Source organism: Notamacropus eugenii, chromosome 3 (assembly GCF_028372415.1).
Source record: "Notamacropus eugenii isolate mMacEug1 chromosome 3, mMacEug1.pri_v2, whole genome shotgun sequence".
In the NCBI taxonomy this organism is placed as follows: domain Eukaryota; kingdom Metazoa; phylum Chordata; class Mammalia; order Diprotodontia; family Macropodidae; genus Notamacropus; species Notamacropus eugenii.
Window position 1 is genome coordinate 290,044,582 of NC_092874.1, and position 25,851 is coordinate 290,070,432.

The window sequence follows — 25,851 nt, forward strand, 5'->3', positions numbered from 1 at the left end:
TTGTATCACTAGAGCTAGCATCAAGCCTGGCATATAGTAGGTGTTTAATAAAAGTTTATTGGCTTGGAATGAACTCCCTTCTCACCCCTATTTTTCTTCAAAGCTTCAAGGTATCTTTGTATCACTAGAGCCTAGCACCATGCTGCTTAATAAATGTTTGTTGATTGATCTGTTAGGAGGGGGATGACTTTTATGAAGGGGAAGTACATATGGATTGTCGACTTATACGAGCCTAGATTTGGAGCTAGAAAGGATCTCTGAGCAACACCCTCATATTATAGATGAAGAAACTGAGGTCCATGGAAGTTAACAGACTTATCCAAGACCACACAGATTGTGATCATGAAAGACCCAGGGACTTACAATGCTTTCCCCTGTCGATTCGATTGTTGGGGTGTCTGCAGCACAGAATCATAGCTTGTTTAGCAATGCCCCCGGCAGTCACCTGCCTCTTCTTTCTTGATTTGCTTCCCTCTTTAGAGAAGTTAGGTGTTGAATGGAGGCAGTGCTGGTCTTAGAGTCAGGAAGACCTGAGTTCAAATTCAGCCTCAGACGTCACCAGCTTTGTGACCCAGGATGATTTCCTTCAACTCTATCTGCCTCATTTTCTTCACGTGTAAAATGAGGATAATAATAGTAGTTACTTCACAGGATTATTATATGATCATGTATTAATGTCTATATATTGTATATATGTATATGACATGTATATTAATATACATATAAGTATATATATTATTATTATATGAGGCAATACTATATAGGTAAAGGGCTTTTCAAACATTCAAGATTTCTATAGATGTACACTATTATAATTAGACAAGTCTAATTACATATATATATATAATTATATAAAAGACAAGTCCCTGGTACCCAGCTTTCATCTCACCTGAGCTGCTTGCCTTGTGAGGGGGGCACACTTACCTTTATTACTCTTTGATAGACCTTTCAATGTCGTCCCTTTGCCAGGTACCAGGGCCAGCTGGAGATGTCCCTTTTAGAATCTCTGGGGTCACTGCCCCAGAACTAAGCGAAGCTGTCCCAAGTCAGGAACCTCCTTCCTAATTGTCTCTGACATGTGAACTCATTGCCTGCAGCTGTTGTCCAGTGTTCTTCCTGTATCTCCTCTGTGGGTTTGATGATTCAGAGTCTTGCTCCCCTCCACCATAGGATGCCTCGATTTCTCACGATTTCAGCCTCCCCGGCTCTGCCTCCTTTCCTTGACAAGCAGCAGGGTTCAAGGAAGGATCACTGACTCTCAGTTCAAATCCTGCTTCTGAGGCCTATTACCCTAGAAACCGTACCCTAACACTTCATCCAGGGTGTTGTTGGAAACCAACAGCAACATGGGGTCTTTTAGCTCCCTTCCCCCTAAACCATCTCCCCATCATGTGACACTGAAACCCCTACTTCTTTCCCACCTTTGTGGGAGGGATCTCAGACTCCCTCTTCCACTGGGACCTTCAGGTTCATTCTTCAATGGTGGTACACTGGTCCCCTCCAAGTCAGCACTTCATCCCTCACCCTCCCCCGCTTCCCTGAAGACCAGACATGGCCATCCCCATTGCTTGGCTGATCACTGAGTGACCAGTTACAATCTTCCTAGCAAGATGTACAAACAGAACTTACTGCATCCTAAAGTACTCAAGTCCTTACCATGCACCATGTTGATATGCCCTCCAGACCCCTGGTCACTGTTGTCTGACCTGCCTATGTACCTGAAGAACCCTGGCTCATACAATCTGCCATGATGCAGCACCATTGTGCTAACCTCTCCTCCATGTGTTTTCTCCTCTAATTAGAATGTGACCTTCTTGACCAAGCTGAGGCTTGGCACATGATAAACCCTTAATAATTGTTCTTTCTTTCACTGATCATTCATTCATTCATTCATTGATCATTCATTCATTATACTGAAGGCTACACTCAAATTTTTTATATCCTGTTGCCTATTCAGAAGGCTACATTTTCTACTCCCCCCCAACTTTCTAGATTCCTGCCTTAGAACCAAGAGATTTACTTGTTTCAAAATCTCAACAAGAGCTAAATATAATCCATATCCCCTCTCTCTTTTTGTGAGGGGGAAACACCAGATTAATCCATGCAATTAAGTGAACAGAATCAGACTTTTAAAGCTGGGATAGGCTGTCAAGGTCATCTACTCTAGTTGCCTGATTTTACAGATGAGGAATGCCTTGGCCAAGATTACACAGTAGAAAAGCCCCTTTTCTCACTCCCATTCATTTCCATTTCTACTAAATCATGTAGCTTTTACAGGAAAAACTTCCTACCCATGAGAGCTGATCAGGAAGTAGTGAGGTCCCCATTATTCACAACCTTCAGGCAGAGACTAGATGGTGGATTCAGAGGTCCCATCCCACTCTGTATCTCTGTGAATCTGGCCCCAGGTATATCCCACTCTGCTTCTATGACATCTTTCTCTAAGGAACTCAGAGTGTTTCTTCCTAATATAGTAAAGGGTGATCTCCTTTCTTATGTCTTTTATGGCATATAGGAAAATGAAGGAATGCTAAATGCTAAATGACATTCTTTGTTTAACACTGTGAGTGACTTGGTGATAACAGACATAAGGATGTAAGGGGGGAGTTGGAGGGATGCCTGTAGGAGGAGCAAGGAGTGTTTAATTTGGGATATCATAATATCGGAGATTCGGAGCTGGAAGGGACTTCAGAATCAATCAATCATTTAATCGAAAAGCATTCATTAAATGCCAAGTATGTCATCTAACATGACCTTCTTACTTCATTTCCATGGCATTTGAGGTCCAGAGAGGTAAAGTTATTTGTCCACAAGGTCACACACAGAATTGAACCCAGGTCGCAAGACTCTTAATTCTTTATACTTTTCCCTGGGCCACATTGGCTCTCCATTCCTGTAACTGGGTGTGAGATTGGGAGGAGGAAGGAGGTGCAGGCTCTTGGCTTCTTCTCACTCTCCAGTGGGAGTTGGTTGTGGACAGGTGGACAGATTTCAGTCCTGGTGCACTATCAAGTGGGAAGGTAGATGGGACTAGCGGTGCCTGGAAGATGGAGATAACCAAAGGGAACGGAGAAAGAACAAAACCAGTGGAATGAATGAATGAAGGAGAATTCCCTGCCAGACCTGGATGCTTTTTCCTCCAAAATGACCAGAGTTGAGATTTTAAGCTCCTTGAGGTCAGTACTGTCTTTTTCCTCTTCTGGTATCCCCAGCATTTAGGACAGGACCTGGTACAAAGTAGGAGCTTAATACATGTTTATTGATTGCCTGCCTGAATGGGGCCTGAGGAAGTAGAAAGCAGAAGAAGGCAGGTCCCCGTTACCTCCCATAGTCAGTGATTGTATCACCAAGTGAAGCCTGCTCCCTCCATTCTTTCCCACTCCCATCCCCCCATCCCATGGCATGCACACCTAGGTCTTACCATTGTTACCATTTTCTGGATCCATATGTCATATTTGGAGTTGATAAAACTCGGTTGTGGCGTAGATTGTGGCCATGGCTACAATGCTGGTTATTATTAGTTGTTGTGTTGGTCCTTTGTTGCTGAAGAAGATCATGCCATCAGAGAAATGATGACTTGACTTGCACTTGGACTGTGTTTTGAGTGAGGGAGGGCTGTGCAGGTCACCAGCCTCACTTCTCCTCCACAGCCATCTGAATCCAGTGACCAGATATTCATCAGGATGACTGGAGATGGCCCAGGATGCAATGGGAGACCTTGGTCTTTTTAAGCTGGGCCTTTTGACATAATTACTTCAAGAGAGCTAATGCCCATTGAGTGAATAGGCATCTTTAAGAAGTAGTCAGGGAATGGCCCTTTTAATGAGCAAAAGAAAGAAATAACTAAATCATACTGGAAGGGAAAGAGTAACTGTTACTATTGATAATCACTCTAAGTCAGCCATTAAGTGGAACTTGAGGAGGGACCTCTTGTTGTCCAAACTGTGGGCTTCAGAGAGCACTGTGTTTAAGGTTTTGGGAATAAGAAGGATGGAGAGAAGGAAGGAAGGAAGTAGGGAGGGAGGTAGGGAGATAGGGAGGGAAAGAGGGAAGGAAGGAAAGAAGGCAAAAAAGGACATTTAGCCAGCAAACCCCAAAGGAAGGGGAGAGAGATACAGAAGGGAGAAGATGAACTAGGTTACCTGGTGATGTTCTGGTAATCATACTGGTTTTCCACTTTCACCTTTGGGAGACACAAGGCACCAAGAAAGGGTTGAATGAGAAAGTATCAGCTTATGGTGGGGAGGGATTGGAGTCACTTAACCTCTATGGACCTCATTTTGCTATTATATTAAATAAGGATGCGGGACTAGATGATTTCTAATGTCTCTCCCTGCTTTGATAATCTCTGTGCTACAGCATTTCCCCGATCTTATCTTCCTTGTTCTAAGCTCCCTCCCAGCTTTGACATCCCCTGTCCTAAGGCCCCTCCCAGCCTGATATTCCCTGTTCTAAGGTCCCTCCTAGCCTTGACATCCCTTGTTCTAAGGCTCCTCTCAGCCCTGACATTTCCTGTCCTAAGGTCGCTCCTACCTCTAAATTCTCTAATCCTATGTATGTATGTTCATAGAATGAGTCATAACAATGGATTTGGAACCAGAGAATTCAGTTCCCATTCTGGTTCTCTTGCTTGTTACCTGTACAGCTTTCAGTAGTTCACTTAATGACTCTGCTTCTCAGTTCCTTATCAGCAAAATAAAGGAATTGGAGGAGATGGCCCTTGACCTCTTTGGGACCCTTTCTTTGAGATCTTAAATTGATGACCCTGTGACAGTGGACATTTAGAGCCCAAAGGAACCTCAATGTCATCTGTTCTATCCTTCTCTACTCCTTTTATAGACTGAAGTCCAGAGAAGGGAGATCATTGGCCAAGATGACAGTTAAGCATACTTTGAAGCTGACTCTAGAACCCAGGATACAAGGCTCTGAGTCTAGTGAATCTTGTGTGTGTGTATGTTAGTGTGTGTGTACATGTATGTATGTGCATCTGCATGTGCATGTGTGTGTGTGTGTGTGTGTGTGTGTGTAGCTGACTATAGCTACCACAGGCAGCTGATGGCCCCAAAGGGAGACGTGCATTGCTGGCTGAGTCGGGGCCAAGAATGTAGGGGCCAGCCCAGAGGGCTCGGGACAGGTCCTGGGGGAGCCACCATGGCCAAGGGAAGATGATGAGGCCAAAACTCGGAGATAGTGATCAGAGGACATACCAGGGGCTGAGTCAGAGAGTGGGTGGGCCAAGGGTCAGGCTTTAGCAAGGACCAAGTTTCCCTTGGGGGAGACTTCATCTCTCCAGCTATCCCAGAGTCCCCTCTCTGCCCTAACATGGGCTTCCTCTCTCATTCTGTCATCATTCCTCACCCCCACAAGGAAAAGGAATTCAAAGCCCAGGCTGGAGGGGGACCCAAGGCAGAGAGAGGCCACTTCCATGTAGGAGAGTACTGGTCACAGGCTAGGAATGAGAGCAGGGACTGGCCTTCATTAAGAGCCTCCTCCACCCCATATCCCCTTACAATATCCCCCCACATCCTCAATCTCTCCACCAACTTCCCCTTCTATGTCAATATTGAAGTCCCATTTCCTAAATGAGACCTTCCCCAGTCAAGACCTTTTCCTCCTTTTCTATTTATGAAGCAGTGGTGCACACTGGGTAATTCTGCCTTGAGACCCTGCACAAAGCCCAGGTCTTGTCTCTATCCCCAGATGCTAGCACAACATCTGGCACCTAGCAGTAGCTTAAAAAGTTCTTGTGAAATTAAAACACATTGAATCCTTTATTCCCCTTCCCAGTAAAACTCTGAATTCCTCCAGTAGAACTGGATTTTTTTTCCAACATTTTTTTACAGATAAGAAAACTGCAGCAGACAGAGGTTAAATGACTTGCCTAGGATCACAGTCAGTGTCTGAAGTGGATTTCAAACCTGCTTCTAAGTCCAATGCTCTTTCATGACACTGTGTTGCTTCCTAGAGTAGGGAGGGGTTCTTAACTCCAGGGTCCATGTACTTAAAAAATTGCTTTTGATAACTCCATTTTAAGAGAATTGATTTCCTTTGGAATCCTGTGCATTTTGCTTTTTTCTTTCTTTTTAAAATTGTATTTATTTATTTATTTTTAGATTTTGACATTCATTTCCACAAAATTTTGAGTTCCAATTTTTCTCCTATCCCCCCACCCATAATACCTTGCATTTTGATTACCCCTTCCCTCAATGTACCCTCCCTTTTATCACCCCACCCTTCCCTTATCCCCATCTTCTCTCTTTTCTTGTAGGGCAAGATAAATTTTTATACCTCATTACCTGTGTTTCTTATTTCCCAGTTAAATGCAATAATAATTCTCAACATTCATTTCTAATACCTTGAATTCCAACTTCTCTCCCTCCCTCCCTCCCCATCCCCACTGACAAGGCAAGCAATTCAATACAGGCTATATATGTATCATTTTGTAAAAGACTTCCATAGTAGTCATGCTGTGTAATACTAACTATATTGTCCTCTGTCTTACCCTGTCCCCCCCCTTTTCAAAATTCTCTCGTTTGACCTTGTCCCTTCCTAAAAGTATTTACTTCTAGTTACTCCCTTTTCCCATTTTCCCTCCCTTCTATCATCCCCCTCACTCCCTCTTGTCCCCTCCTCCCCTACTTTCTTGTAGTGTAAGATAGATTTTCATACCAAATTTAGTGAGCATGTTATTCCTTTCTTAAGTCATATGTGAAGAGAGTAAGCTTCACTTTTCCCCTCTCCCCTTCTCCCTTTTCTCCTCCATTGAACAACATTTTTCTTATCTCTTTTATGAGTTATAGCCTGCCCCATTCCATTTCTCCCTTTCTCTGCCCAGTGTTTTTCTCCCTCACCCCTTAATTTTTATTTTATTTTTTTTATGGATATCATCTCTTCTGATTCAACTCAATCTGTACTCTCTGTCTATGTGTGTGTGTATGTGTGTGTGTGTGTGTGTGTGTGTGTGTGTGTGTGTATAATCCCTCCACCTACCTAAATACTGAGAAAAATCTCAAGAGTTAAACATATTATCTTTCCATGTAGGAATGTAAACAGTTCAGCTTTAGAAAGTCTTTTATGATTTCTCTTCCCTCTTTACCTTTTCATGCTTCTCTTGATTCCTGTGTTTGAAAGTCAAATTTTCTATTCAGTTCTGGTCTTTTCATCATGAATGATTGAAATTTCTCTATATCATTGAATGACTATTTATTCCCTTGAAGTATTATACTTAGTTTTGCTGGATAGGTGATTCTTGGTTTTAATTCCAATTCCTTTGACTTCTGGAATATCCTATTCCAAGCCCTATGATCCCTTAATGTAGAAGCTGCCAGATCCTGTGTTATCCTGATTGTGTTTCCACAATACTTGAATTGTTTCTTTCTAGCTGCTTGCAAAATTTTCTCCTTGACCTGGGAAATCTGAAATTTGGCCACAATATTCCCAGGAGTTTCTCTTTTTGGGTCTCTTTCAGGAGGTGATTGGTGGATTCTTTCAATATTTACTTTACCCCCTGGTTCTAGAATATCAGGGCAGTTTTCCTTGATAATTTTATGGAAGATAATGTCTAGGCTCTTTTTTTGATCATGGCTTTCAGGTAGTCTCATAATTTTAAAATTGTCTCTCCTGGGTGTATTTTCCAGGTCAGTTGTTTTTCCAATGAGATATTTCACATTATCTTCTATTTTTTTCTAACTTTTGGTTTTGTTTTCTAACTTCTTGGTTTATCTCACAGTCATTAGCTTTCCTGAACTTGATTCTCTCTTTTAAAGAACTATTTTGTTCAGTGAGCTTTTGAACCTTCTTTTCCATTTGGCTAATTCTGCTTTTTAAAGCCTTCTTCTCCTCATTGGCTTTTTGGACCTCTTTTTCCAGTTGAGTTAGCCTCTTTTTAAAGGTGTTATTTTCCTCAGCATTTTTTTTAGTTCTCCTTTAGCAGGGTGCTGACACGCTTTTCAAGCTCTTCTATGGCCTAGCCCATTTCATATTCATTTTGGAGGTACTGGAGGCAGAGGCCTTGACTTCCTCTGACAGTATGCCTTATTCTTTCTCATCTGAAAGTATAGAAAGAGACACCTGTTCACCAAGAAAGTAACCTTCTATGGTCTTATTTTTTTTCCCTTTTTTTGGGCATTTTCCCAGCCAGTTACTTGACTTCTGAATCCTTTGTCAAGAGGAGGGTCCTAGTGCTCCTCCTCTCCCCAGTACCTTGCTCAAGGCTGAGATTCAAATCAGCTGCTCAATTCCCCCAGGGGCTTTGGGTGGGGGTGGGGTGGCCACTGGGGGCTGAGGTTCAGATCAGCTGCTCAATTCCGTCAGAGGCTACCTTGACAATGGACATGGGCTGCTTCCTTGGCCACAGTAGCTGCCTGCCACCCACTGGTGCTACTGAAGCTACCTAGGGCTAGTGCTAGGGGAGCCCCGTTCCCCTCTTGCCCAGCTGGGAAAGCCCTCCCACCCTGACCTTTGGAGCTTTCTTTGTGCTTGTGGATTGAGGGATCTAGGGCCCTCCCTGCTTGGAATTCTGCCCCAGAGGTCTGTTCAGGTCCTGTTCCTCCCAGTACTGCAAAGCCAGGGCTGGGCTCCACTCTGCTCAGCATCCCTTGAGAGAAACCTTTCCTTTAGGCCTTCCAGGTTGCCTTTGGCTGGAAACCTCTTTCACTCTGTTGTTCTGTGGCTTCTGCAGCTCTAGAATTTGTTGAGAGTCATTTTTTACAAGTGTTTTGTGGGGTGTAGGAGAAGTGCTAGAGTATATGTGTCTTTCTACTCCACCATCTTGTCTCCATCCCCCTATTCCATATTTTTCTTTTACGTATTCAAAAATATAATTCAGAGAAGGAGACTTTAGGCTTCACCGGATGGACTGCTTGTGTCCAGGATACAAAAAAGATTTAGAACTCTGAGTATGGAGGAAAGAACAGAAAAAAAAGTGAGTCCTGCCTCACCTACCAACTCATTGTGTAATTTTGAGCCAGATACTTCCCCTCTCTGACTCAAACCAACCTTTCCCACCATATTTTCCTGAATTCTGTTCACATAGTTGGCATTTTAATCAAACAAGACTGATGATAGTGGTGCCATAAACCCAGAGTTTCATCTTTCACCTCCATGAACTTGCAGAGGCTGTGTCCCATATCTGGAAAGTATTCCCTCCTCATCTCCTGCCTTTTAGAATTTCAAGTTTTAGCTCACGGGCTGTCCAACCACCCCACTCCCATCCCATCTCTGCTGAAAGCTTCCCTGATTTCTTGATAGATCCATCCTTCAGTTGTTAGAATGTACTCCCTCCTCCTGAATTGTCTTAATGAATGTTGGGCCACTGGACCCAGATGGCTCAGGAGGAGAAAGTGAGGTTGGTGACCTTACACAGTTCCTCCCTCACTCAAATCAAAGTCAACTGCAAGTCATGTTATCATCTTGATGTCATGATCCTCTTTGAAAATGAAGGATAAACATAACAACTCCCTCTTCAAATGACCTTGTGTTTATTTATTTTTACTCAGGTTGTAAACGGTGAAGAATCCTGCCTGCGTGGCCCTGAATAAATCCTCTCCAAGCAACTCTCTGATACCTTACTTGAGGGGGAGTCGCAATATGTATTAATGGAGAATGGAATAAGGAATTTCCCACATGGATGAAACCACAGGTACCATAAAATACCCATTGCATTCCTCCAGTATATCTTCAATCACAGGATTTTAGAGGTAGAAATGCCCTCAACAGACCTTTTGTGTGTGTGTGTGTGTGTGTGTGTGTGTGTGTGTGTGTGTGTGTGTGTATGAATCCTTTTGGCTAATGAAGCTTATCTCAGAATAATATTTTTAAATGCCTTCCCTCAGTTATAATCTCTGATTTATCCTGTCTTTATCTTGTTGTGCTGATAACAAATAACATGGTTATTTGTATATTATCTCTCCCATTAGACTGTCAGCTCCTTGAGTTTCATCTCTTTTGATGTCTCCCCCACATTCAGCACAGTTGCTTAGCACATAGTAGGTACTTAATGCTTATAGACTGACTGGCATCAATTATATTGAAATAAAAACATGATTTTTTTTCTCCCATCCAAGATCATAGACCCTCCCCCCCAAATCTATCCATGGATCTTTTGGGGGCCTGTGGATCCATCTTAAGAAGAACTGAATTAGTTCAATCCATACCTGAAATCCGTAAATGTTCTGCCAGCCACTCCCTGAAGGCCCCCAGGGTTAGGGACCCTACCACCTCCTACAGCAACCTATTCCACTTCAGGACAGTTCCTATAGCTAGGATTTTTTTTCCCTGACACCACCAAGCCTTAAATTTGCCACTCTTCTACAAAGATAAATGAATATAAAGAAACATGGGAATATTGATGTGAACTGTTGCAAAGTAAAGTCAGCAGAACCAGGAAAGTAATGCATACAGTGGGTACAACAATGCCAATAAAAAAAAAGAAAGAAAGAAACTGAATGGAATGTAATTACAATGACCAAGCTTGGCCCTGGTGAGTCAAGAAATGAGAAAATGTACCTCCCTGCCTCCTCTTGTAAAAGTGGGGGGACTTTGGATATGAAACACTCTATATTCTTTGTGATTGTATTCCTGTCCCCTAGTACAGTGCCTGGCACATAATAGGTGCTTAAGGAAGAAAAGAAACATTTATTAGGCACCTACCATGTGCTAGGCTAAACATTTTGCAAATATCATCTCACGTTCTGGAGATAGATGTGCTTGTCATTTTCATTTTGCCATTGAGGAAACTGAGGTCTACAGAGCTTAAGTGGCTTGTCCAGGGTCGGAGGGTCTGAGTTCAGATTTGAACTCGAGTCTTCCTGACTTAATCATTGCTGTTATTAAATGTTTGCTGTTTGATCAATGCTTTCACGGTCAGTTGATATGTTGATTTTGCTGAACTGTTTTTTTTGTTTTTTGGTCTCATTTTTATTCTTCCTTGGATGACTCACTGTGTGGGGGAAGTGAGAAGGATCTTATCAGAAGGGGAGATGATGTAAAATAAAAGATCCATAAAATTTCAGTTTTTCGGAAATCGGGGGTCATCCTTTGGCGAAGGCAGTGACAATCTGGTTTTTATCTTTGTATTCCCCTCAAACTTTGCACATAGTAGGTGTTTTTAAAAATGTTCACTCAGTTGAATTGAATTGGGCTACCATTCCTTTCTTTTTTTTTAAACAAGGGGATGGAGTTAGGTGGTTTTCAAGGGTGAACCCAACTCCAAAGTTGAGATTCAAGGAAAGAGGTAGATTTTGATTTGTGTTTGTAGAGGCTGATGGATGGGTGAATGTCTGTTCCATCAGGATTCTTCAGCCCCCAACAATGGTTGGAGATAACTCCCACCTCAATGCAAGTCCTCCATTTTTAAATTAGTATGATGCCTTAGGATGGGATGAGCTCAATTACCAACACATTTGTTCAGTCGTATCTGACTCTTTGTGACCCCATTTGGAGTTTTCTTGGCAGAGATACTAGAGGGGTCTGCCATTTTCTTCTCCAACTCATTTTGCAGATGAGGAAATGGAGGCAAAGAGGGTTAAGTGACTTGCCCACTTAAGTGGGCTAGTAAGTGTCAGAGGCCAGCTTTGAACTCAAGAAAATGAGTCTTCCTGCCTCTAGACCTGGCATGCTATCCACTGTACCACCTAGCTGTCTGTTCCTGAAACCTTGGTGGACTCTGATCTGCAATCCCAAGCCCTCAAGGCTCCAGCCAGGTTCTGGGATGGAAACTTCTTATGTCCCCAGTTGTTGGTAAGCCCTTTCTCAACCAGCCTCCCATTCCTTTCTTTTACTGGCCTCCTTTTAAGATCAGAGATTTAGAATGGGAAGAGTCCACCTAGGCCAGCTAATCCAGCCCCCTCATTTTACAAAGGAGGAGACTTTGGCTTGGGGAAATGGTTCGATTGGCCTAAGGTACCAGAGGCTGGCATGAGAGGCAGGCTCTAAACCCAGGTTTCCTCTGTCTCCAGACTCAGTTCTCTTCCCCACTGTCCCATGCTGTCTTGTGTCTGCTGAAAATTAAAGGCAGTGAGTTCGGGAGGAAGATGTGGAATGAGATGGGGAGGGCAATAAACCATGGCTGCCCCCCCCACCCCCTGCTCATTGTTGGGGATACTGAGGGCTAGCTCAGATGGCAGAGGGAATTAGGGAGATTTGGTATGTGAATGGAGGGAGGGATAGGATGTGGACTATAGGTTTAAAGTGGAAGGGGTCCCAAAGGCCATCAATTGTAACCCCTGCATTTGCCAGAGGAGTAAACTGAGGCCTGGAGAAGTCATAAATTTCCCAAAATCATACAGCTTGTGTATAAGGTTTGAACCCAAATTCTCTGTCTCCAAATTCGGGGTACTTTCCACTGGAAGAGGTGAAGGGTTGGGAAAGTAGAGGTGGGGTAAGGATGGCTTACTCAAGCTCCCCAGGGCAGTGAGTGGGCATCCCAGGCTAGCTTGAGGGAAAGTGTGTGTGTGTGTGTGTGTGTGTGTGTGTGTGTCGGGAGGGGGCGGGTAAAGGGGAGTAGTATGTGAATCGGGGTTGGCAAAGTAAGGCCAGAGAGATGAGGCTTCTCTGGCATAATTTACTGGCTGGAAAGCCCCTCTGAATACTTCACAAAGAAATGCTGAAAACAGGAAATCCTAAATGAACTGCACTCAGAGATGTACCAGGCCTTGCCCAGAGGCCTCTAGTGGGGATATGATTAACTTTCTGACTCCACTGAGATCAGCCCCCACCCTGGGAATTCTGTTCCCACTAGCTTTTTTCCCCTCCCCCCTCCTCTCCTTTCCCCTTTCCTCCTTTCCTCTCTTTCCCTTCCCTCTCCTCTCCTCCCCTCCCCTTTCCTTTCTTCCCCTCTTCCCTCCCCTTTCCTCCCCTCTTCCCTCCTATTTCCCCTCCTCCTTCTCTCTTCTCCTTTCCTCTTCTGTCCCCTCCTCTTTCTCCTCCTCTCTCCCTCCCTGCTCAATTCTTCTCTCCTCTCCCCTCCTCTCTCTTCCTGGCTCCGGGTTCCAGTGATCTATCCATTGGGCCACCTGGCTTTCCAGGTCACCGAGTTCAAAGAAGGAATCATTCTTGCCCAGTGGATGTCCAACTTTTGTTTGAAGACCAATGTGGATGGGGAATGACTTTATCTTTCTGGGTCTCAGTTTCCTTACCTGTACAATGAGGGATTTGGGTTCAGTGACCTCCAAAGTCCCTTCTAATTCCCAAGCTAGGGTCCTGTGACCTCACGAGGCAGCTGATTTTATTTGTGAATGGCTCTGACTGTGAGGAAGTTTTTCCTTAGTTTGACCTGAAATCTACTGGGATTCTCACCTGACCCATAGGAAAGACTAGATGAGACCTTCCGCTTCTGGGGAAGCTGAAGACAGCTCCAGTGACTCCTTCTGTGTTAGGCTGTGGTTGGTTCCCCTTGCTGCTACACCTTGCTCTCCAAATAACCTCAGGTCAGCTTTGCTTCTGTATCACATTTATCCATCAGTGTCTGCACTAACTCCTCCATTAGAATGTAAGGTTCTTGTGGGCAGGGGCTGCTTCAGGTTTTTCCTTTGTTTTCTCAGTCCCTGATTGAAATCAGTTACCTCTGAGAACCACTGAGGATTTCCACTGGGTGTGGAGTCATCTATAAGCTGACAAACATTTCTTAAGTACCTATGTGCCAGACATTACACTAAGAGCTGAGGATACAAAGAAAGCTAAAAATGGTCTCTGCCCTCAAGAGGTTTATAATCTAATAAGGGGGAGAGGAGGAGGGAATAGAGGAGGGAAATAGAGAAAAAAACTAGGGTCACCATAGTGGATAGAACATGGGACATGGAGTTAGAAAGACCTGAGTTCAGATCCTACCTCAGATACTTACTAGCTCTATGACCCTGGGCAAGCCACTTAAACCCTGTTTGCCTCAGTTTCCTCATTTGTAAAAATGAGCTGGAGAAGGAAATGGCAAACTGCTGTCTGCCTCAGTTTCCTCATCTGTAAAAGGGGGTTAAAAATAGTTCTGTCCTTCTATGGTTGTTTTGAAGATTAAATGAAATGATATTTGTAAAGCTTTTTGCAGACCTCAAAGCTCTAGCTGTGATGATGACGATGATGATGATGATGACGATGATGGTGATGATGATGGTGATGATGGTGATGATGCCATTCTCTCTCTGAGCCCTAAACAACTCTCCAAGATCTATGGTGTAGATAGGTTACCTATTCTTCTCGTCTTTTGGGGCCTTTCTAGAGCCTGACCCTGTCATCTAACATGTATCATACCCCTCTCAAATTCATGCCATCAACAATTTTGATAAGCATGTAGCTATGTCTCCATCCAAGGCATTGATAAAAAGGTAAAGAACTCCAAGAATAGATCCCTGAAGCACTCCACTAAAGACCTCCCCCTCCCTAGCTAAAGCTGGACGTTGGCCTTCTCAAGGCCATTGTTAAGAGCAGCCAGACCTGTCCCATCCAGGCCATGATGGTGAATGAGATGTTGTCTTAATGCCAGGTTGAATTTCATGAGAGAAAAAGCAGTCTTGGCTTCTTTTTAATAAAACCATCAATCAATAACTGATCTTAGGAGGAAGGCCAGGACTCACTTTCAGTATTGGTATCTAACATAGTACTGACTCCTAGTAGGCACTTAAATGTTGCTGATTAATTGAATGATTATTCCAGGAGCATCTTCAGCTCAGCTCCTTCTTGGGAGGGGGGACACAGATATAAACATGATCTCTGCTGCCAAGATGCTTAGGCTTTTCAATGGAGATAAAGGACTGTAATTTTTTTTTGGAGAAAGAATATTTTCTTGTTTATTTATTTATTTTTAGTTTTCAACATTCATTTCCACAAAATTTTGAGTTCCAAATTTTCTCCCCATCTCTCCCCTCCTCCTGCCCCATAATATCTTGCATTCTGATTACCTCTTCCCTCAGTATGCCCTCCCCTCTATCATACCCCTCCCTTCCCTTATCCCCATCTTCTCTCTTTTCTTGTAGGGCAAGATAGATTTCTATACCTCATTACCTGTATTTCTTATTTCCCAGTTTATGCAAAAACAATTCTCAACATTCATTTCTAATACTTTGAATTCCAACTTCTCTCCCTTCCTCCCTCCCCACCCATCCCCACTGAGAAGGCAAGCAATTGAGTATATGCTATATATGTGTAGTAGCTAAAAACTTCCATAACAGTCCTGTTGTGTAAGACTAACTATATTTCCCTCCATCCTATCCTGCCCCCCATTTATTCTATTCTCTCTTCTGATCTTGTCCCTTATAGAACTATATTTTGAAATAATATATAACCCCACACTAGATTAAGTGATAAATGTGAACAAGGCAGTGTGGTGAAAGCATTGACCCAGGACTCAGAGGACTGGGTTCAAATCCTGCCTCTCATACTTAGGTGATCTTGGAAAAGTCACTTAATCATCCTGAGGCTCAGTTTCCCCTATAAAATGAGAGCCTTGGACTAGATGGTCTCTGAGGTCCCTTCCAGCTCTCAGTCTAACTCTATGATCTTATGATCTGTGGTTTTAGAAGCATTGGAAACTCCTGGTGTGGGAACTCCTTCCATTAATACAGATTTCTCCCCATAAATAACTAAGTAGAGAAATCCTAATGAGATATTGGAGGCACTTATCTGTGTGCCCTGGGTTACAAAGCTAGTTAGTATCAGAAGTGGGATTTGAATCGAGGTCTTCCGGACTCCAGATCCAGCATTCTATCCTCTTGACTCCATTGCTTCTGTAGACTTTGTGGTGAAAGGGGAAATGCTGATGGAATTCAGAGGAGAAAGTCTTTGTTGGTGTGGCTAGAGAAGGTGGGTTCAGCTGCACAATGAGGGATGGGTAGCCTATGTGGTTTTTGTTGTACGTCCTTCACTCTCAAGGAGGACCAGTGGACTATGAGTATGTGGAGGGAGAGAGGGTATAAACTGAGTCCCTGAGATGAGAGTCTAGCAGAGTTGTGGGAGGAATGATGAGATGTTAGTATAAGAAACTCTGTAGGTCAAAGGACATGGGTTTGAATCCCACGTTTGCTGCTTGCTCTGTTCATAACTTTGGGGAATTCATGACCCTTCTCTGGGTGTGTTTCTTTATTGGTAAAATTAGATTGGAGGTTTGAACTAGATGATTTCTGTATTACAGGGCTAAGAAGACCACCCAGAATGGAAGTAAGAGAGACATAGGTTCCCTCCAGTCACCCCTAGAGGCAGTCATGTCCCCCAAGGCAATATGAGGGGTGGAGGTGAACTGTCCAGCTAAAAGTCATTAAGGGGAAGTAGAAAGATGGGGCTGGTTTCCCACATCCCAGCTCCAAATTACGCATGCATTTGCATGCCAGATGAGAGTGTGATGCATTGTCTTGGACTCTCAAATCTGAACCCTATTCATGGTTCTGGTATGTGTAATTTCCTCCCACCCCTGGTCCACTTCTCTTTGTCTTTGACTGATCTGGACCCTGCCTTCTGCTTTCAGATCCTCTGCGTGGCACCTTGTATGTTTAGGAACTGACCCCTGGCTTTGACCTTGGGCTTCTGGCCCCTCCTAGAATGGGGTCTTTTCTTGTTCTCCAGCTGAGTTTGGTCAGTCTCCATAGAGGGGTAGGGGAGGGACAGAGGGGGATCCTCAGAACCAACCCATGAAAGGCTTAATCTCTGGTCCTACCTATGGTGGGACTGAGAAGAATAGCAGTAACTAGGATTGGGTGACGGATTTTATCCCAGGATGCTGAAGTTTATCTTTTTCTGGGTGTATTTCCTCTGCCCTGGTAGCCAAATCTCATGTGAGTGCCTTGCTGGCCCTGTCATAGGTGATGGTGGTTTTTTCTGGGCATACTTCCACTGTCCCCATTCAACCAAATTCTCAGATGTTGGTCCTTTGCCTTTGCCTCCTCAGCAGTGGCTGGGCTTTTAGCAGCACACAAGTGCCCAGGGGCTTGTCTTCTTCCCAGATGAATTCCCAGCCCCAACCGCCCATGGTCACAGGTGCAAAAATTCCTAGTTATGGTTCTGGAGAGGAATATCACTGTAAGTGTACTACATAGGACCTGAGCAGAAGACTTGTCATTTTTTTCTCCCTTTTTATCCTCATAGATTTAGAATGAGAAGGGACCTTAGAGATCATGGAAGCAAACCCACTCATTTTACAGATGAGGAAACTGAGGCCCCCAAATCTAGTGACTTGTCCAAAGTCACACAATAATAGAGGAGATTTGAGACCAGGATCTCTGACTTTAAAAATCATATGCCTTGCCACACAGCTCCCTACTCCTCATTCTCTCCTCCTTTTCCTTGCTTTTTTTTGCTTGTCTGAATTCCATTGGCACTGTGAGTGTAGATGGGGTTGTCAGAGAATAGTAACTCATGTAAAAGGCTGTCTAGACACTCAAGTGAACACCCTGTCCCTTCTTGGAAGGATTCAGGCAGGGTAATATCTCCTGGCTGTGACCTCCTGACTGTGGCCAACTTTGAGGTCTGACCCTGTTTGGAGACTTGCCCGAGATATCTCAACCCAAAGGACTCTGCCTGGGATAGCTTGGCTTGAGACCCCTTGGCATAACTGGGACTCAGGACTGACTAACAAGGCAGGCGGCCACTACCTGAATCACCAGTATCATCTCCAGCTGGGAAGTACACTTAGAGAGAAGTGATGGGGTAGGGGAACCTGGGACAGGGGGCCATGTGGCTCCTTGCATGTGCAGCTCTGACATACAGGAGAGTCGCCAAGAGTGGAATATGGGATGCTGAAAATTAAAAGTTCCTTAGAATAATTTGAATTTATTTTAATATTTATTTCCCTCCCATCATTCCCTTCTGCCTAGAAAAAAATAGTTAAGAGTTCTTGCTCAAAGTCATACACAAGTAGTGTAAGTAAGACAAGTAGTGTAAGTATGTTAGGAAGACCTGAGTTCAAATCCAGCCTCAGACATTTACTAGCTGTGTGATTCTGGGCAAGTCACTCAAGCCCATCTGCCTCAGTTTCCTTAGAGAGACATAACTGAAATTAAAAACAAGATGTTCTATTACAATTGTCTCCTAATTGGTCTCCTTGTCTCAAGTCTCTGTCCATTCTAACCATCCTCCATACAACCAGCAAAGTGGTATTCCTAAATCTATGTCATTTCCTCCTCCATAAACTCTAGTGACTCCTATCGCCTGGCTCTAGGGTCAGATTAAAAATCCTCTGCTTGTCCTTCAAAGTTCCTAACAATTTAGCCCCTTTCTGGTCTTCTTACACCTTGTTCCCATTCACACACGTGATAGTTCATCCATACCAGCGTGCTGTTCTGCATGGCGTTCATCTTTGCCTTGGTCATCTCCTATGCCAATAAGGTTCCCTCCTCCTCCCTATACCCCCATCTCTTGGATATCTCTCTTTAAGATTCAGCTCAGACACAACCTTTCATAGGAATAATTTCCTGGTCCCCCAGCTACTAAGTGTCTTCCCAGCTGAGATGAATTTGTATCCACTTTGAAACTATCTTATATATTTTGTATCTTAGATATCTCCCCCATCAGAATATAAGCTTCTTGAGGACAGGGGCTATTTCATGTTAGTTTTTGAATTCCTAGTGAGTCTTTCTGAGTTCAAATGTGGCCTCAGATACTTACTAGCTGTGTAACCCTGGCCAAGTCACTTCACTTTGTTTGCCTCAGTTTCCTCATCTGTAAAATGAGCTGGAGAAGGAAATGGCGAACCACTCCAATGTCTTTGCTGAGGAAACCCCAAATGAGATCACAGAGAGTTGGATGTGACTGAAACGAACAACACAATATAGATGAGATAAATTGGGAGTAGTCTCAGAGGCCCTAAGATGAAGAAAGACAAAGGCAAGGCTTTAGCTGAGATTTGAAAGAGGCCATAATGACTGGTTGTTCGTTGGTGGATTGTCCAAGGTCACACAGACAGTAGTAGAGAATTAGATGACCACCTGCAAGGAATGTCCTGCATTGGGTAGGAGGTTGGACTCCATGGCCTTTGAGTCCCCTATCAATTCTCAGATTCTAGAAGGCTGATATATAGGGTAAAGACTGAGATTCCAGCATGGAAACATCAAATCTGGGAAAAGAAAAGATGGAAATGTGCAGTCATGTATAGGGCAGAAGGGGGCGGATGACAAGTATGAATACAGACTTACTCACCCCCAGCCCTAGAGCAAAGGGGCCACCCTTGAAACCTTAAGTCAATATTTTGTGGAATAAACAAAAAGAAAATTCTAAAGCTGGTAATATACATATGGAACTTGTTACCCTAAGAGGGAGTCTAGGCTAGAAATATAAATAGATTTGAAAAGGCTTTAGATAAATTCAATCATCTCTTTCGAATAAAATCACGATGGTTAGCATGAGGATTCTTAACCAATTGGTGTCATGGTCGCCCTTGTCAGTCTAGTGAAACCTATGGACCCCTGCTCATGGACCTTTTAAAAGACATGAAATCACATGCATAGAATTACTAAGCAAGCCAATTATATTGAAATGCAGCTATTCAATTTTTTTGAATGTTCATAGACCTCAGGGTGAGAAGCCTTGAGGAAGCCAGGAATGTTCATAATGACAGCCACAGATATTTTGAAGAAAGTGTCATGGAAGGCAATGGTGGTCCCCTCCAATCTACCCTAGCCATTAATGACTCTATTGGTTGCAGAAGGAAAGGTAGTGTGATATAGTATAATAGAAGTCCTGGATTCAGATCCTGGCTTTGCTTGTCCAGGTGACCATGGGCAAGTCATTTCCCCTCATCTGCACAATGAGTGTATTGTATTAGAAGATTTCTAAGATCCTTTCTAACTTTAAACGTTCCATCCTATCATTCTTTATAGACTTACTAGCTTCAAAATCAGGGGCAATTCTCTCTCTCTCTCTCTCTCCCTCTCCCTCTCCCTCTCCCTCCCTCCCTCCCTCTCTCCTTCCCTCCCTCCCTCCTTACCTCCCCCTCTCCCTCCCTCCCTCCTTCCCTCCCCCTCTCCCTCCCTCCCTCCTTTCCTCTCCCTCTCCATCTCTCTCCATCCCTGACCCTCCTCCATATGTTAGAATGTAAGATTCTTGTGGGCAGGGAATGTTTCAGGTTTTTCCTTTGTTTTCTCAGTCTCTGGCACAGTACTTGGCACACAGCCCAGTTTAATAAATGCTTGTTGATTGATTGAAATCAGTTACCTTTGAGGACAACTGAGGATTTCTGATATATATATACATACATACATACATACATACATACATACATACATACATACATATATACACACTTATGATTCTCTACAAACTTACTAAGTGTGAAATCACAGACAACTTGTGGGTATCAGGTTAGTTGTGATCTGCTTTGGTAGAATAATAATGATAGCTAGCATTTATGAAGTAATTTAAGATTAAAATAGCACTTTGTACATATTATCTCATTTAATTCTCACAAAACTATTAGAAGTTGGTTCCATTATAATCTCCATTTTAGACATGAGGAAATTGAGGCTAGGTGACTTGTCCAAGCTTACCATCCTACCTAAAGTAGAATTTGAATTCAGGTCTTCTGACTCCAAGGCCAGAGCTCTATCTTCTGTGATACCCAGCTGTTATCTTGACATCCAAATGTATCAGATATAGAATTCTGAGTTGGCTGACCCGTAGGAGTGATGCTTCTTTGGTTCTAGCTAGATCCTAAACACTGCCCTTCTTTTTTCTATTAGAGACCTAGAAATTCTGGATGCTATGGGAAGGATCAGACTTTTGTCCCTCTCATGGCTGAAGAGGGAATGAGATCTGACATTGTCTTCTCCTCTTTTTCTTCCTCCTCTTTCTCCAGGCTAGTGACTGCATTCCGCCTCTCCTTTCTGTGTCCATTCTTCTCCATTCTCATGGGTTATCCATGCTGTGTCTCAGACCTTTGCATTTTTAGTTTTAGGGGGATGGAAGAAGCCAGATGGGTGGATGAAAGTATGTGTGCGTTTGGGGGGGATTGTTGGTGTTTGCTGGCCTCTGGGAAGGGGATCCATGAAAATTCTGCAGGCAGCAGGAAAGCGGCAGACTGAAGAGTTTGAGAGCACCTGCTGGGTTGTGGGGCACTTTGTAGATTATGGAGCTAGGAAGACCAGGGGCAGATCTTTTGAAAGTTGTTGACTGTAAATAAACTTAAAACATCAGTGTATACAGGGTATCTTGTACGACTCTCTAATATATAGGATCATTGGAAAGTAGATTTGGAAGCAGAAAGGACCTGGAGGCAGCCTTCCCACCCTGGACATAGCTCTGTCCTGAGGCCCCCTCTCTTTATTGGGGAGTCCTTAGCTCAGGTGATCATTTATTGAGAGACTTACTTCACTCCTGGCTTAATTCACTCTCTGGACTTCTTCTCCTTAGTGAGGCAGCTAGACAATGCCACAGCGAATAATGGAACTCTAGGTTTGGAGTTTCAGCAAGACCTGAATTCAAATTCAGCCAAATACACTTCCTTAACTGTGACCTGGGGCTTAACCTCTGTCTGCCTTAGTTTCCTTAATTGTAAAGTGGGGATAATGACAGCCCCTTCCTCCCAGGGAGGCATCAAAGTGAGAATTTGTAAAGAGCTTATCACAGTGTCTGGCACTTAGTAAGCTCTACATAAATGTTAGCTATTATAGTGATCCTTGTCTTCTGTTAGAATGTAAGTTCCTTGAGGTTACAGATTGTCTTGTTTGCTTGTACTTGGGTCTCCAGGGCCTAGCCCATAATAAATGTTTAATCTATTACTAACACTTTAATCACCTACAGTCAATATAATACAATAATCCATATACATAATATCTAATACTTTATTTATATGACTCAGCCCCCTCATTTTGCAGATGAGGAAACTGAGGCCTGCAGAGGAATCATAGATCTTCTGATAGAACACAGATTTTCTACCTTTCTGTCTTCTTTGTTGGGTCATCACCCTTTCTTCAGTTCCCAAGCAAGGCTGTCCGGTAAAACTCTGTTCTGGCCTTCTCTTCTGGGCTTCCATGATCTTAGATCTAAAACTGGGGGAGATCCTCAAAGCCATTGAAATCCAAGTCCTCCAATTTATAGACAAAGAAACTGAGGTCCAGAGAGATGAAGAGATATGCCCAAGGTCACAGAGGTCACACAGGTGGCAGAATTTGAGCCTGTCTTCTGACTCCTATGTGAGCTTTCTTTTCACTGTACTATGCTGCTGACTGAGCAAAAAGTGGGGAGGAAGGACAGAGGCCAGGGGATAAAGAAAGGGAAAGAGAACAAAGCACACAAAAAGGGAAAGGTAGAAAGATTTTCTCATGGCTCCCTTGGGAGCTCCTCCATTCATTAGCTCACAAAGGCCCGAGGGATGGAGAGGCTACGTTGACTGACATGTGTGGCTTTGCCAGGCATTGGGTGCTATTTGTCTCCAGGGAGGGGGATGGAGGGGGGTGTCCTCTCTTGGCTGTGGGCTTTTGTTTGCCCAACACTCTTCACATTAGGAAGAGAATCTGGAAAACCCGGCTGCCAAGGGCCCCTTCTTCTGTCCTGGGGGAGGATCTCAGCAGGGGAGGCAAGAAGATTCACCCGTCTCTGGCTCCCTGCCTGCCTTGGCTTGGCCAGGGTGCAGCTCTGCTGGGCTCCCATCTCCTTTCTGGTCTTGGGGGACGGAGCCTGGAGGGAAGGATTGGGGTCTGTAAACTAAAGGCTGCTCTGAATTAGGATCCCTCCCACCTGCCTTGGTTGATCCCCTTCCCTGCCTCCCCTCAATTTCCCTGGGCCTGGCTGGATGAAGGCTGGGGTCATGGGGTCCTTGTAAGGCAAATTAATCTCACACTGCTCTTGTTGGGGCTGATCTGAGGCATGCTCTCCTCCTTGGGGTGGGGTCTGAGAACATGACCTCTCAGGCAATGAAAAGAAAAATGCATTGGACCTTTGAGGAGCATCAATCACCCGTGAAATGAAAAACCTCAGTGTGAAAGATACAGACAAGGGACATCACTCACCATCGGTCCCCTTGTGGTCACTGCGTCTGTCTCTGGCTGTCACTACTTACCCGGCTCCCTCGCCCCCAGTGTTGGGCACAGTGGGGGCTCAGGGAACCTTTGACCTGACTGGGTCTCCCTCCCCATCGCCTAGTGGGGCTGCTTTCTTTACTAGGACAGCTGGATCCCCAATTTAACTTCCCACCAGGGATGTCTTGGGGCCTTGGAGCTGGAGTTCCAGATAATTTTTTTTAGAAAAATAAAAACAAACCCAAGAAAAATAGATGGTTGCTTAAGCCAAATTTGTTATTTCAGGCACAGGTTGACCACTTCCATCCAAGAAGGTGAAGTCTGGGGAGACTCAGTGGGTACACTTGTCAGGACCTGTCTTTTAGTGTGAGTTTACAGCAAGCAAGGTGCAGAAATTAGAAATAGCCGTGGCCTGGGAGTTGGGGGCCTGGGCGTGTCTCAACTGTGTGACCTTGGACAAGTCCCTCCCTGGTCCATACTTTTCATCTCCTTGAATTGAGGGCCTTGAATAACCCACTAAGGTCTAATATTGGGGTAGAGGGTTTGAGTGGAAGGAGGGTTGGTTCTGGAGGCAAAAGACCTGGGTTCTAATTCTACCCGTGATGCTTAATAGTTGTGTGGCAGGACAAGAGTCTGTAGACTTTCTGTAGACCTCATAAAAGGATGGGGTTCATTTTGATGGCGTGTGAGGTCCTCTCCAGATAAAAATCCGTGAAGTTATTTCAATCTTTTTTCTTTCTAGACATCCCCAAGTGCCTTGAAACACTAGAGGCTGAAGAAAGGATTGTTGAAGTGGATCCAGAAGACAGTAAATAATAAGTGTGCGATCTGCCCTCAGAGCTTACAGTCTGTTTGTCTGTCTGTTTATCCATCTGCCTTTGGGAAGAGGAGATTATTGAGGACCTCAGATGTGAGAGGATGTGGGAATACTTGATCTAGTCTTTAGAATATTGAGCACCAAGGGAATGGAAGAGAGAGGGCCTTCCAGGTGAGGGGCACAGAGTAACAGTGGAGAGGTGGGAACAAGTCTGGGAACAGTGAGGAGTCAGGCAGACTGGAACTGAGAGTGACTGATGGTGAACAATTGAAAATTAGGCTGGGTTGGTAAAATGATGACTTGAAACCCAAAGTGGGTTTAGACTGGATATGGTAGAAATAGGGAGCTCCCGAAGATTCTGGAGTGGTAGATTAAGTGGGAGGATTTAGCAGTGGTGGGCAGTGTGATTAGAATGTGGCAAATGGGATGGTGAGGTGGATGATGAACTTAGGTAAACCAGACAGAAAAGTCGAGTGAAAGGTCCAAATGGTAAGGAGGGTAAGGTAAGGAGGTAAGGCCTGGTCTGGGGGGTAGTGGTGAGAAGTAGAAGAACAAAGGAGGTATGTGAGTGATATTCAGACAAAATCCAAAAGCCTATTTGCCCACTGGGCTGTAATGGGCCTTAAATAAAGCACTTGGAGTGATGGGAAAGAACCATTCCTTCAGTAAGTTTGAAGATAGCAAAGCTGTCCGTAGCCGTTCATTCATTTTTGGGGGGGGGGGGTGCAAGGCAATTGGGGTTAAGTGACTTGCCCAGGGTCACACAGCTAGTAAGTGTCAAGTGTCTGAGGTCATATTTGAACTCAGATCCTCCTGCCTCTAGGGTCAATGCTTTATCCATTGCACCACTTTGCTGCCCCTATTTATTCATTCTTACCAGTTTATCATGCCTCTCTATGTGCCTATTGGTCCTGGCTTTGTCTAGGACTAACAATCCAAGTACTGACATTTTGTCTGTTGTTTGTTTTGAAACTAAAGCTTAAAAAAAAATAGAACCACCCTGAGAGTCTAAAATTTACCTGACTCCCATGGTCTGCTATAGAGCCCAAGGCAGGCCAAAATGACATTAATGCCAAAGGTGTCTGGAGAGGTTGAATTTGATCCAAATGATTGGATTTGGGGAGTTGCAGGAAAGGAAAAGTCAAGAATGACTGAAGTATTCTATATTCTAAGCAACTACAAAGGACTTATGAAGATACTATCCACCTCCAGAGAAAGAACTGATAGATAGAAGTCTGCAGAGTATGGTTTTACATGCATACGTGTGTATGTGAGAAATAGTAGCCTCCTCTAGTGCAGGGTGGGAAGGGAGGAAGGGAGACAGCCTGGAACTTAAAATGCAACAAAAAATTAAATTTAATTAAGATAAAATAAAAAGAATGATTGAGGTTGAGAAACTAAGGGCCTAGGAGGACATTATTGTCCTTAGCAGAAAAAGGGAAGTGTGTGTAGGGCAAGATTTAAGGGGAAGGAAATGAATTCTGTTTTGGACACGTGGAGCTTGAGATTCTTAAGGAATATCCATTGGAAATGTCCAGTAGGTAGTTGGTGAGGTGGGAATGGAGTTCAGGAGAGAGATTAGGGCTGGATGTATAGAACAAACCAGGACTAGTCCTTAGATGCCTACCTGTCCAGACACTTCCTAGCTGTGTGATCCTGGGCAAGTCACTTAACCCTGTTTGCCTCAATTTCCTCATCTGTAAAACGAGCTGGAGAAGGAAATGGCAAACCCCTCCAGGATCTTTAGCAAGAAAGCCCCAAATGGGGTCACCAAGAGTTGGACATGGCTGAACCACAGTAATATGTTCCTTCCTTCATCCTTTATAAATCAAACAAAATAAACATGATTGTGTGTTGTCTCCTCCTTCGACTGTGAAGCCCTTGCGGGCAAGGAATGTCTTTTGTCTTTTTTTGTATTCCCAGTGTTTGCACAGTGTCCGGTATATAGCAGGAATTTAATAAATGTGTACTGGCTGACTAACCTTCCAGCTCTCAGTCTATTCTCTTTCTGTCTGAGACAACCCAGCTGTTTCCCTGGCACCTAAGATTCAGTACTTCCGATGCTGAATTTCTCTCTTATCTTTTCCCCAGCACATGCTCCTCCTC

The 25,851-nt window shown here is 43.9% G+C and overlaps 1 long non-coding RNA gene across 1 annotated transcript; it reads left to right on the forward strand.

Annotated features, from left to right (window-relative positions):
• Positions 1–898: 898 nt before the first annotated feature.
• LOC140534629 (uncharacterized) lies at positions 899–25,615 on the forward strand. Its single transcript, XR_011977400.1, has 3 exons — positions 899–3,176; positions 9,498–9,640; positions 23,671–25,615. It is a non-coding gene; the product is annotated as an uncharacterized lncRNA (long non-coding RNA).
• The last annotated feature ends 236 nt before the right edge of the window (positions 25,616–25,851 follow it).